The sequence below is a fragment of the Miscanthus floridulus genome, chromosome 13 (assembly GCF_019320115.1).
Source record: "Miscanthus floridulus cultivar M001 chromosome 13, ASM1932011v1, whole genome shotgun sequence".
NCBI lineage: Eukaryota > Viridiplantae > Streptophyta > Magnoliopsida > Poales > Poaceae > Miscanthus > Miscanthus floridulus.
Window position 1 is genome coordinate 2,530,311 of NC_089592.1, and position 12,771 is coordinate 2,543,081.

Genomic DNA, 12,771 nt, shown 5'->3' on the forward strand with positions numbered 1-12,771 from the left:
CACTCTCGTCGAGGCCTACTTGGGGGGCATACGCACTAATTACGTTCAAGACCATATCACCAACGACAAGCTTGACTAAGATAATCCTATCTCCTTGCCTTCTCACTCCAACCACACCATTCTTGAGGCTCTTATCAATCAAAATTCCTACTCCATTTCTATTCGCAACTGTCCCTGTTAAAGGTGGCAATGGGGCCCCGATCCCCGATTCCCTGTGGGGAATTCCCCTATTAGGGGATGGGGATGGAGCCAGATTGTTCCCCACGGGGATGAATTTGGTAGGAAATCTATCCCCGTCGGGGATGACGGGGACGGGGATGGTTGGCTGCTCCCCGGCCCCGATCCCCGCCGCCCCGCCCTGCCAAGGCAACAACGTCTAGGCCCATGTAACGGCCCATGTACTGCAACCGAGTATATATACGCACCACTAACTCTCTAACCCTAATTCCCCAATCCTCAATCTGACGAGCCGCATCTCTCTGTGTTCCCTTCCTCCGCTCCTCTGCTAGATGCGCCGCTATCTCTCCCGGCCCGCATCTCTCTGTGTCCCCTCCCTCAGCTTCGACAGAGGCGGCGCCTCTCCCTGTGTCCCCTCCCTCCGCTTCGACGGAGGCAGCGCCGCTACCTGCATCGCTCCCTCCGCTCCAACGCGATACAACACCGCTGCATCTCTCCTGCATCTCTCCGACGCCGCTGCATCATCCGCCGCCTGCCAGCCTCGTCGGAGGCACCAGCCGCTAGGCGCAGCAGCCATGCCTGCCACCAAATGCCTACTGGATTGCTTAGACTTTGTAAATTTTTTCGAGTAGTCATGTTTCTGCGATTTGTTTTCTGCGATTTGTTGTTTGTTGGTGCTCAGGGACGGGGATCCCCGCGGAGATTAAATCCCCGGTGGGGAACGGGGATGGAGAACAATTGTCCCCCGTTGATGTTCGTGGGGATGGGGATGGGGATAATTTGTCCCCACGGGGACGGGGATGGTGGCATGATCCCCGACGGGGAATTCCCCGTTGCCATCTTTAGTCCCTGTGTACCAAAGCAAACCTGTATTGTCCACCTCCTTCGCCTTCTGACCCTTCCATTTAGTCTCTTGAACGCATAATATATTTACACGCCTCCTAGTCGCGGTATCAACTAATTCTCTTAACTTACCTGTAAGTGACCCTACATTCCAACTACCTAAACGGATCCTAGTTGGTTCGACTAGCTTCCTTACCCTTCGCACCCGTCGACTCTGATGCAACATCAAATACTGTCTATTTAATAGATTGCCAGCACCTGGATGCATGATGCCCTTAGTTGATTGACAAATCATTTAAAATCTTCATTGCAATTTCAGATTAAAAAAAGTAATAGTGTATATTTATAATTTCATTAACAAAATTGTCAAAATATGACCTCTTGCGGTGACAGATTTTTTAATTTAGATGTGCTTGGATATGATTAGTGACCTCCATTATCTTCATATCAAAAAGTCTATGTATTCAAGAAATCATTTTTTTTTTCACCTCTAAACATGACAAGTCTCAATCTTAGCTGTCAGTGGCTGCACCTGAGTGCTATTTTGGCATTTTTTCCATTTCTACAATAGCTAAAATTTAGATGCTTTTTTTAGTTAGAAACTGCAAGCAGGCAAGGGTGCAAGGCAAAACTTACAAGTGTTAGATTAAATCAAAATTGCTTAGAGAAGGAGAAGGGAACCACACTGATTTAAAACTACGGAATCTGAATATGTACACCTTGAGAAGGGAACCAAACTGATTAAAAACTTCAGAATCTGAATATGTACACTAAAATCATTAAGAGAAATCCAGAGGTAACCAGGGACAGGGAGAAGGAAAGACGCGGCCGCTGCTCACCGTGACATTTGCTGAAGGCAACGTTGGGCAACTGGTATCCCCCAGGAAGCAGGAGTGATGGAGCAGATGCAGTCCTTCACTGTCAATTTTGTTCATGTTCGAACTAAATAATTATCTCACAGAGGCAAATAAAGCATCAACCATTGAGTACTTGGTGTGCATACGTGTTCTGAATAGAGCAGGCGGCACAAAGTTCCTTGCCTGCGTGTTGTCGCATATGCAGCACGACAAGTGGATCAGGCGGAGGTGAATGCTACGAGGATAAGCGGTACAATATGTGCCTGAGCTCCCATCCTACAGCTACAGGATTGAGTTCTCCTCGGACCTCCCTCACTGCTCCACATCTTGTAAGCGCCCAGTTGCCAATGGATGGGTAAGACATGACCATGTGGGGAGATGGAGGCTGTGCTGAAAAGGAATATGCTCTGCAATAATTAATCTCCAATCTAGTGAATCAAACAAGTGAAATGGAATAGGATTTCTATTGAAGCAAACACCTGCAACTCTACCTTCTTCTAGAACAGGATGTCAACATATTAGCTTCCTGCCTTCCCGGGATTACCAGCTAGCAGAAACAAAATACTGAAAGGAAAAAAAGGAAAAAGAAAAAAAAGCACACCTTGTGTTCATTTCATTGAACACCTTCAGGGCATCAGCATGTAGGTATTGATAGCTTCGTTGAGGTGCCATGGCTGTGGCAGCAAAAGCAGCTCACTCCAGAAGTGCAAGTGCTCCACACCGTGTGGCCCTCTTCTCCACGTGAGGCAGCCGGATCGAGCTGCACCTCTGCACCAAATCTACAGCGCACAGTGAGCTAAAGCAGATTCTAAATCTAGTAGGAGCCTGCACCGGCGCTGTGCGCCGGCGCGCGCCTGCGGCAGTGTTGGTGGCCCGGGCCGTCCCGCTTACCACTCGGATTGCTCCCATGCCTCCGCGTGGTTTGCTGGCTGAGCAGCGCCATGTCGATGGTGAACCAGATCCGAAGCCCCGCAGATCTGAGCCGTCGGCCATGCGCGCCGCCCGTGCTTCGCTGCACCACAGCCCCGCGCACAGTAGTGACCGCCGTACGCAGCCCTCCTCGGATCTCCGGTGAAGTCTGGCAGAGCAGAATGACCTGGTGGCGTGGCGTGCTCCGGGCGTCGTCGAGCCTCGGGCGGGAGCAGGGACGTCGGCGGCGCGACGACCGCGAGAGGAGGCTGGAGGAAGCTGGAGAAGGGGCGGGGTAGTGGATGCCACTCGCGCCGGCGCCTGGCACCCGCCGCCGCATCAGGAGGGAAGGGGGGGAGAGAGAGAGAGAGAGAGAGAGAGAGAGAGAGAGAGAGAGAGGAAAGGGAGGGCGAGATGGAGGTGAGAGGTAGGCGAGGGAGAGCAGCGGTGGTGGAGGAGGAGGGCGGCCGACGCCGCCGCACCTCGGTCGCGCCCGTCGCCGTGGTCGCGTCGGCATAGAGAGGGTCCTGCGATATACGGGCCTAATTTTGGTAAAGTTCAAGGACTTTTTTAAAAAAAAAACTGAGAGGAGTCTCGGAGTGCAGGTGATTCAACTAAAGTTTAAGGATTTTATTTAAAAAAAGACCGGGGCTTGCACGATCTGGGCCATCCGTGCGGCCGATCCGATAGCCGGGAAAAGCGGACGAGATGGCCACGCTGTCGGGCCTCTTTTGGTAGCAGGATTACTATAGTAAGATGTTAGTCTTGAAAAATATTCATTTTGATTACATCAATGGTGGTTTATCGATTCTGTTTCGCTTGGTAGTTCTATAACCTGATCTATATACTAAAACTAAAGAATGTGTGTCTAGCTTAATTAGTTGGGTGGAAGATACGATCATAGATCCAACCACCTACTTTCAAGTTCTGAGTCGAATTTACCACCTAGTTTCAAGTTCTGACTCGAATTTAGGTACGGTATCCATTTTTTCTTAATAATGAAAAGCCTAGACATGTATCAAGTAGCACATGAGATAAGTTAGCCAAAAAATGTGAATAAATAGTGTTGTAAAAGATTCTCATGTTAGATACCAGATTCAAAATAGAGATTGAAGTCACTGAGAAGTCGTCTAATCTCCGGCTAGTTGCCACCCAACGGACAGCCTACAAGCAAGCCCCATGTGGCTTGGAGTGAGCACGGCGCTTGGAGTGAGCACACAAAAAAGTGCTTTCTACGACATCTGCACAAAGCTTCATTAAGCTAATCCAGATGAGCAAGTTGGAGCTTCTTGAACGATAATGCTCCAATTAAGACGTCCGGACGGATGGACGCCTCACTCTGCTCACTCCCGCAAACCCAATCCCTCGCTTTCTCCTCCCTTCCACGCTCGCGCTCGTGCCCCACCCCACCCCGATGCGTGGCCATGGCTGTCTCCCTGGCCACCGCCGATGCCCTCACGCACCCTGGCATGCGCCCTCTCCCACCCCAGCGTCCTTCTCCCCCACCTCGGTGGCACCCCTCCCCCCACCCCGGCGTCCTCACCCACCGAGAGCACCCAACGCCCGAGGATCCGGTGGCCCCCTCCCCAACCCCGGCGAGATTCATGGAGGTGACGCGGCGGTGTTGTAGGGTAGTGGACGGCTTTCCCCCACCCTAGCACGGCGCCCTCCCTACCCCCAGCGGCACCCTCTCTCACCCCGTCGACCGAGCTCCCCCACCCCGGCGGCGCTGAGCCAAGCCCAGTACTAGTGGCGCTAGTGCCGGCGGTGCTCACGCGCAGCCACTCGCCGCCATCTCCGACCCCGACGACCGAAATTGATCGGTCCAGCCTTTCCCTCCCCTATGTTGCATATGTATGTTTCAAGTATTTTAGACGTTTCAGATGTATGTTGCAATTGTTTCATATGGATGTTGCACAAGTAGATCGGGGGATGTTGCATATGTTGCAATTGTTTTAGAGGTATGTTGCAAGCGTATGTTTCGAGTGTTTCAGTTGTTTCAGAGGTATGTTTCACATGTGTTTTCTGGACGCATGTTTTAAGTGTGTTTATCTGGATGTTGCATATGTTTCACACGTATGTTGCATATGTGTTTTATCGAATGTTGCGCATGGTTGCAATGGTTTTCAATTGTTTTTAGTTTTTTTTTCAAATGTTTCAGAAGCATGTTTCAAGTGTTTCAACTGCCTTCAGACGTATGTTGCAATTGTTGTATTTGGATGTTTCAAAAGTAGATCGTGTGTTGCATCTCTCCTCCCCACCTTCTGCTGCATCGTCTTGGTGTGTGCTCCTCCCGACGCCGGCAGGGCATCCATACGACGCCACGGCCGAGTTCTTCCGAATCGGAGGCGCCGCGCCCTCCCCCAATTGTTGCTTGTGCAGTAGGGGGCCCATGTGGAGCGCGTGAAATGGAGTGCAGTGCGCGAGCGTCCAGACATGGGAGTCCGTCTGGTTGTTTGGGCGCTAGCACTACCGCTTCTTAAATTATGAGCTCATTTGACCTAGCAACACCAAAAATGCATTCAAATCTCGTTGGAATTCTTGTTGGGACTACATGTTGCGGATAATGGGGTTTCACTTTGGTTTTAGAGATGTCGTTGGGTATGTAAACTCTGGACTCTACTATGAGACCAAGGCCACTGTTAACGGGCAAAATAATTGGTGAAAACCCTCTTGAAATACATGCCTAGAAGTTCTAAAAAAATTAAAATGATGCATATTCATAGTGCATAATATAAAAATGTACATTGTCGCAAAAAGTTGATACAAAATCATTTTCTAAATATTAACATGAAAATAAGAAATTTCCATGTGTATATCAACTAGAAGACAAAATCACACGAACTTTGTCTTCTAGCACATGCACATGAATTCTCTCATTTTCATACGATTTTTTATAGATTGAGTTTTGAATCTCAACTTTTACAACAATGTACATCTATATGTGCATCTTCTTATAATTTGAGAAAAAATATAAATATGTGTATTAAGAAGATTTTCATGATTCCACCAAAGAGATGGTTTCCCACCTAATATTTTCCTGTGTTGGTGTGTGGTCATCAAGGATAGGCATCTGAGTAGTTCAACCTCACAAATCTTGGTCATCTCTAGTCCATTCGGCAGTGATCTTAACACCATGAAGCTGGATGGCAGGTATATTTGAATAGTGAAAAGTGAATAATCATGCTTCTATATATATTCCATTTTGAAAAAAATTAAATTGGATAATTAGAACTATGTCATTATAAGTTCCATGTTTCTAGTAGCGCCACTACTTCCTCACCTAATAGGGTTGGTGCCATTGTAAGTTTGCTAAAACCTAAAATATGCCACTTTGTGCATCCACAACACCTTTAGGCCCACACTATAAAAAAATAGTAGCAAATCCAACCAGATATTTTTATTCTCTTTGTAGAAGAAATGCAATTAGGTGGGATTTTTGATGATTTGCATTGAGCCTCTCAAGTAGTATATATAGAATTTAAATGACTTGAGGGGATCATAATCCCAAATTAAATCTATCCTAGTTGTGATATACTCTATCATCACCTTGTTGGGATAAAAGGGCAAAACAATGCACAATTAATCACTCATCTTATGATGAATCGTGAGGAGAACATCTACCATCAGATCAGCAACAAAAATAAACAATTACATGCATAATAGACACAATGATTTACGTGGAAAACCTCCTTAAGGTAAGGAGTAAAAACCACAGGACCAACTGGTCCACTCCAAGCTTCCAAGCTTCCACTATAATCAATAATGGGTACAAGGAGTCTTCTCTAGAGCATCTAGAGGATTACACCAGCAACAACACATTCATCAAGTTACAAACTTGGCATCAACTACAACCACAACCTTCCAACAAAGAGGAATAACAATAGCCAAACAGAGAAGTCACATATTATGTCCCCCTCTGTAATTAGTTCATATCTCACAAACTACAGCTTCACTATGCACAAATTTTGATAGGCAAGTATATACATGAGTCCCCTAACCACTGACCAACTTTTACCTCAATCGGACACCGTTTGACCACTCAAACAAATCATCTATCAAAATGCACTGTCCTAAAACTGCAGTGATCTGAACTAACAAAACCCCTCTCAAATCTGGTGCTCTACTGCAGCGACGCGCTGCCTGCCGTCTTGTGGTGCCTGGTGGACTGACGCGTCCCTAGCAGGGCACGCGCGAGGTAGTGCGCTGGCTAGCGTCGAGATCGCGTCGTCGAGACAGCGAGCTCTCAGCCTACTATATCACCGCACGCTGGAGTAGCGTGCGAATCTCACGGTGGGCCTGACGATCCTCAGGCGTCGTGGCCTCTAGAAGGCCATGGAGCAAGGCCGTCGTGGCGGTGATGTTCTGGCTCGCCCGGGCGAAGCGAGGAAGAGCTTCATCATCGGTGATGATCCTTCGGTTTACATCACAGGCCATGGCGCGTGTGCGCCCACAATCTCCACGGCGCTCGATCTCCCAATCGAGCTCCAGGCATTTCTACACAAGCTAGAGTCGTGCTTCCTCAATCTCCCGCTGTTGGGCTTTCAGCTGCTCCACCCCCATGCAAGGTGGGGCTGCTGTCTCCCCTTCGGTTTCGTCGCCGAGGTTGCCCGCTGGGGTAGCCTCCTCCATGGGATGCTTTCGACGTGTCCCTCGGTGGTACCTGTCATGAAGCATTCCTGGGAGGGGTGATGCCTCCCCCTACTAGAGTTAGAAGAGACAGAGGATGACCCCAGCCCCTCTATGAGGAGGTTGTGGAGGGATTCCGTGATGTGTTCGATCACCCCCATGAACTCATTGTTCGCGGGTGGTAGGACCATGTGTCGTGCCACAAGATGGCTAATGGTCGCCGCAGCGTTTCGGAGACCGAACAAAAGCGCTGTCGGGACGCTCCGTATGTGGTGTTCCGGAGAGAGGGACCCTCCTCTAGAAAACCAAGCCATGTCATTGGCGTCGGAAAGGGTGAGGCGGCACTGGTCCTCCCTAGACTGCTGGGGTCCAAGGGAGACACCAAGATGGCGCTCAAGCCTCTCGTGGTTGAGGCCGATGGAAGGGAGAGATTGGATGGCGGCGTGAGCCAATGCCAACTCTCCTCCTACTGTGATGATAAAGTCTAGGTTTCCAAAACGCACGTGTGCCCCTAGGACCCAGCTGATGCCATGGCTAGCCATCCATGGCCTAATGTTTAACGTTGGAATGCGCAAAGGTCCCCTACCTGGCGCGCCAATTGTCGGTGTTTCGAATAAATGCCAACTAGTAAATTTATATTTGTTGCGCGTTAGGGCCGGATGGTGTGCTAAAGGACACGATGTTTATACTGGTTTGGGCAGAATATCCCTACGTCCAGTTTGCTGCTGCTCGTGTTATTAGCACTGAAAAAGGTTTATAGTAGGAGGTATAAACGATCAAGAGAGGGACAGGTTCTAAGCCTCTGATGGAAAAGGCCAAAAGGATGCCAAGAGCTTGGTTGCTGCTTGGCTGTGTGTTATGTGATGCATTGTGTATACAATTGATCCCTCCCCTTAGTGGAGTGCCCTACCTTCCCTTTTATAGATCAAGAGGGAGCAGGAGTTACAGATGGGAGAAAGAAGAAAAACCAAAGACCAAGAAGGTCCTTCGAAGGTGCCAGGTCTTCCTTTTCCTCTGAGCCAGCCCCGCTGATATGGCAGACGGTGCCAGGGATAGCACGTTCGCTGATCTTGATAGGGTTGTGCTCTGGCTTCGTTCAGCAAGTGGTCACGTCCTGTCGGTGTTTTGGACCGGGGGGTCCTCAACCAACCAGTGAATTTGAACTGCGTGCCCCTAATCCTGGATGGTGATGCAAAGAGACACAAGGTTTATAGCTACTATCGGATACCATAAAAAGGGGTACCCTAAGCAAGAACCGAAAATATTGCTTAGACCTTACAAATATCAAAGCCGAAGGACAACCACGAGGCCTCAGTCGATTCTTCGAGTCGCCCTGCCGAGGCCCTCTCATCGAGGCCCTCTCGCCGAGGCCAATTCTCCGATTTGCCCCGCCAAGGCCCTCAAGGCCCTCTCGCCAAGGCTGATTCTCCGATTCGCCCCGCCGAGGCCCTCTCGCCGAGGCCCTCTCGCCAAGGCCTCGGCCAGGTTACCGATTCCCTAATTTGCCCCGCCGAGGCCGTCTCGCCGAGGCCCTCTCGCCGAGGCCGTCTCGCCGAGGCTGTCCCTCTGGCAGGCTATCCCATCCATTTAATGCGCCTGAATGCACCCGCTATGTTAGCCACGACCGGTAGGGTACAGCAATAGGAGCGATGGGACAACGGTCAAATCTCCTTTTTACCATCCCTTACTGACGGTGTAGGGGTTACCATGCCCTGTGGACACACGCCCTGCACTTTTCCACCTAAACCGGGTACGACGCTGACCACCGAGGCCCCCGTATCATACTCAGGTCACCTCCTAGGCCTCGGCGCGGTCAGCCACAAACACCTGCCAGGCCTCGGCGTGGTCAGCCACAAACACCTGCTAGGCCTCGGTGCGCCACCAAGTCAAAGATTCACAAGGCACGACATGTCACCTACAACGGAGGCCATGCTGACTAAACGTCAACGAGGACTCCTACGACTCCAACAGCCTCGGGCATGGTCGGCATGACGCACCAGTGATCAAGTACCAATTGCCATTCCCGACACTGTGCTGCTACAGGAATAGCCCACAGTACTAGATCTTCCTTCCTCGCTAAGACTCCACGTGTAGCTCTCTCATGTACTCCTAGCTCCCTCCTTACGGCTATAAAAGGAAGCAGCCAGGGCCGTTTCTAGGGATCGGGACCACGCCGGCCCTCATGTGCAAATGCACTCACTCAATTCACGCACGCTCCCCCGCTGTCTGAGAGCAATGTCTCAAGCAGCCCGCACCACTCCACGCCGAGACCTAGGACTAGCTCCCTCTCTCACCTAGCTTATAACCCCCTACTACAAGCACTTCGGTGCAAGGAATATAAGATCGATCTCTCAGACTAGACGTAGGGCACCGATTGCCTGAACCAGTATAAACCTTGTGTCTCCTTACATCACCATCCGGGATTAGGGGCACGCAGTTCAAATTCACTGGTTGGTTGAGGACCCCCCGGTCCAAAACACCGACACGTCCCATCCTGCCCCGGCGGGCGGCGCGACGCACCGAGGTGCCGAGCCACGATCCTACGGGGAGCAGACGGGAAAGTGACCATACGTTGATTACTGTAGATGATGTGAGTTCCCTCCTAGATCATAGTTGTTGTCATATGCTTATGTTAGGATCTGCGTCCGAGGGATGATGGCGGCTCCCACAACATTGTAAGACAAAAGTCAGCGCCTACAACACTGTTCAGGCTCTGTCATGCCTGGAAGGGCTTAAAGCGCCCGTCCCATCATATCTTGATGGTACTTTTATGTAGGTGTGTAGGGTATGGTCCTCGGTACTACGGTTGACTTGAGTGACCTGTCTTACCCTGTGCTCGTCATTATGAAGGAGCAGGGTGCAGACGTTGGGTGAGGTGGAGCTAGTCCCGAGACGTCAGGCAAGGCGGAGCCTGCCCTAGAACGTCAGACGAGGCAAAGCCAGCCCTTAGACGTTGGGCGAGGCGGGGCCAACCCTTGGACGTCGGGCGAGGCGGAGCCTACCCTCGGATGTCAGGCGAGGCTGAGCCCACCCTCGGGGGTCGGGCGAGGCGGAGCCAGTCCCCGGTTGTCGGGCGAGGCGGAGCCAGTCCCCGGTCATCGGGTGAGGCAGAGCTAGTCCCCGGTCGTTGGGCGAGGCGAAGCCAGTCCCCGGTCGTTGGGTGAGGCGGAGCTAGCCCTCGGACATCGGGCGAGGCGGAGCCAGCCTTCGGACATCGGGTGAGGCGGGGTTTTGGCCCCAGACGTCGGGCAAGGCGGAGTCCAGCCCTTGGGGTCGGACAAGGCGGAGCCAATCCCTTAGGGGCCGGGCGAGGCGCAGCCAACCTTCGATCATATGGGCAAGAAGTGTAGTTGTGTTCTTTGTCTATTAATAACTATCAGCGTTTGATGGTTACTAGCTCCACCTCTTTGGATACCCCAGTATTTTGTCCCCGACACATATATCTGTTTCAGTCATCTCTTCCAAATTTATATCCTACATGCTATAGTACTAGCATCATCTGTTCGTCCCCCACCTCTCTCGCGTGCGCTTCACTCGCCCTCGTCCGACAATGGTGCATACGCTGACCCCACCACCGCTGCCGCCACCGTGGCATCGTCCACGCCCGGACCCCCTCGCCGACCGCGGTGCTCGTGCACCACCACGACATGTTGGCCCCACCACCTCGCCTCACCGTATGCGCTGTGGGACCCATCCTCCACTCCGTCGCCCTCTCCCTCTCGTTGAATCAATAGGAGCACCAGCACAAGAGTACACTATAGCACAGTGAGTGTGTGTGCATTAACCATGCACGCAGTTATTAGATGCACAGCGGAACGACCAGACACATCCCAAGAGAGCAAGTAGCAGCAAGCACGCGTCCAGGCAACAGCAGCACGCTCATCGTGCGAATTCATTGCACTGGGCAAGCACACACATAAACAACGGCACGCAGCCGAGCTCACCGCCGCGCCCAGCTTCACCTCCCCCGCTACACGGCGCACCACTGCCTGCTCGCATCGTCCCATCGCCTGTGTTGCACTGCCCCTGCTCGCCTCGTCCCGTCGCCCTGTGCTACGATAGAGCCAAGCAGCTGCAAGTAGACGCTCGCCGACGCTCACTAGCTGCCGCTCGGAGCACAGCGCCGCCATTAATGGCGAGCTGCAAACTCAGCCGAGCGTTGGCACAGCTCCGCTCCTCCGGCCTATAAAAGCCAACGCCGAGCAGCACTCCATTGCCACTCGAGCTCACCGAGCCATCCCGTGACGCTGGCACGCTACTCACCTTCCACCCCCTCAAATCGAGCTTCCTCTGTTTCCTCGAGCTTCAGCTCACTCCATCGATCTCCCTCTCGGAGCCGTAATCCACCGAGGTAGCTAACCTATTGGAATCCCCTCATCCTCCTCTCCCTCCCCATGCCCTTGGATTCAGAAATAGCAGCCGAAATCGCCACTGGGCAAAGCTCCGGCAGTCGTCCATGGCGGATGTGCCTGAGGAGCACGACGCTCTGTCTCTATCCTGGACCTCCCTTCTCCCTCTGTCATTTATTCCCACAGCAGCCGTGAAGCCCAGGACCAAAAGCCAAATACGCCAGTTCCCCTCACGTCGCCGTGAGCCACTAATCCCCTCCATCCATTACTTATTCTTTTTCTCCTTCCTAATGAACCAGCAGTAGCACGCGGCCACACCCAAGCACTAATCACATTCCATTTTCTCTCCTCGTGATTAATTAAGGGTCACCTTGCACAATTAATATCTCCACCATGCTAGCCCCGATTCCATCCCTTCTTCTTCCTAAATTCATCTAAAAGTCAAACTCTATTCATCCATAAAGTTTCATAATTTCTAGAGCTCATTGGAATTTATGTGATTATTTATTTGTGTTTGTTTGTCTGTTTTGATTGTTTAGGTGTCGTTAGCTGATGGAGTGACCAAGGAAGCGAACGACGATCTTGGTGGCCAGGACGAGTTTGGAGGTGAGTACCGCGAGTTCGACTTCAAGGATCCGAACTGCCAGCAGGAGTTTGTCGAGGACGCCAACGAAGGCAAGTCCAACCTATTCCCCTTTGATGCATGTTGATCCTATTTTCAAACGCAACCCATAGAAGCTATTTTAAATATTGCATGTACGATTATACATACGAAGTATTTTCGCTGCTTAGCTAAAACCCGGTTTAATAGCCATCCTTGAATTGATATGACCTGATAATTGCCTTGCTCAAACTTAAGAATGAATATCACGACTTGACAAAATACTATTATTTCGTATGTTTAGGACTTGATACTTATCACGGATACTCGTTACTATGTTTTCTCAAATATAATGATTTTTAAAGAAAAACTGTGTGAGTTATAAAATAAACGGTGGGTATTGTGA